Raw genomic sequence first — 319 nt, 5'->3', positions numbered from 1 at the left:
ATTATATTATATTAATACTTAAACTCATTAATAATATAATCGGTATGTTTATTATTATTATTATTCACTCACAGAACATCAACATTTTATTAGAATAAGTTTAATTAAACAAAAGATGATGATGATGATGCCCACAGGATCTCTCCTCCCATTGGCTGATAGGCCGGACCGGCAGTGACGTGTGACCTTTGACCCTGCAGGCTCCCACGTGCTGTGTGATGGAGGAGAGCAGCAGAAACATGCGGAGAGAGGAGGCGAAGAAAGTCCGACAGAAAACTGTAAAGAAGAGGAGTAAAGAGGAGGAAGAGGAGCAGGAGGA

The sequence above is a fragment of the Morone saxatilis genome, unplaced genomic scaffold, assembly GCF_004916995.1.
Source record: "Morone saxatilis isolate NCDOM2014 unplaced genomic scaffold, NCSU_SB_2.0 Contig9, whole genome shotgun sequence".
Taxonomy (NCBI): Eukaryota; Metazoa; Chordata; class Actinopteri; family Moronidae; genus Morone; species Morone saxatilis.
The sequence above is the reverse complement of the archived record's forward strand: the minus strand, read 5'-3'. Positions refer to the sequence as shown.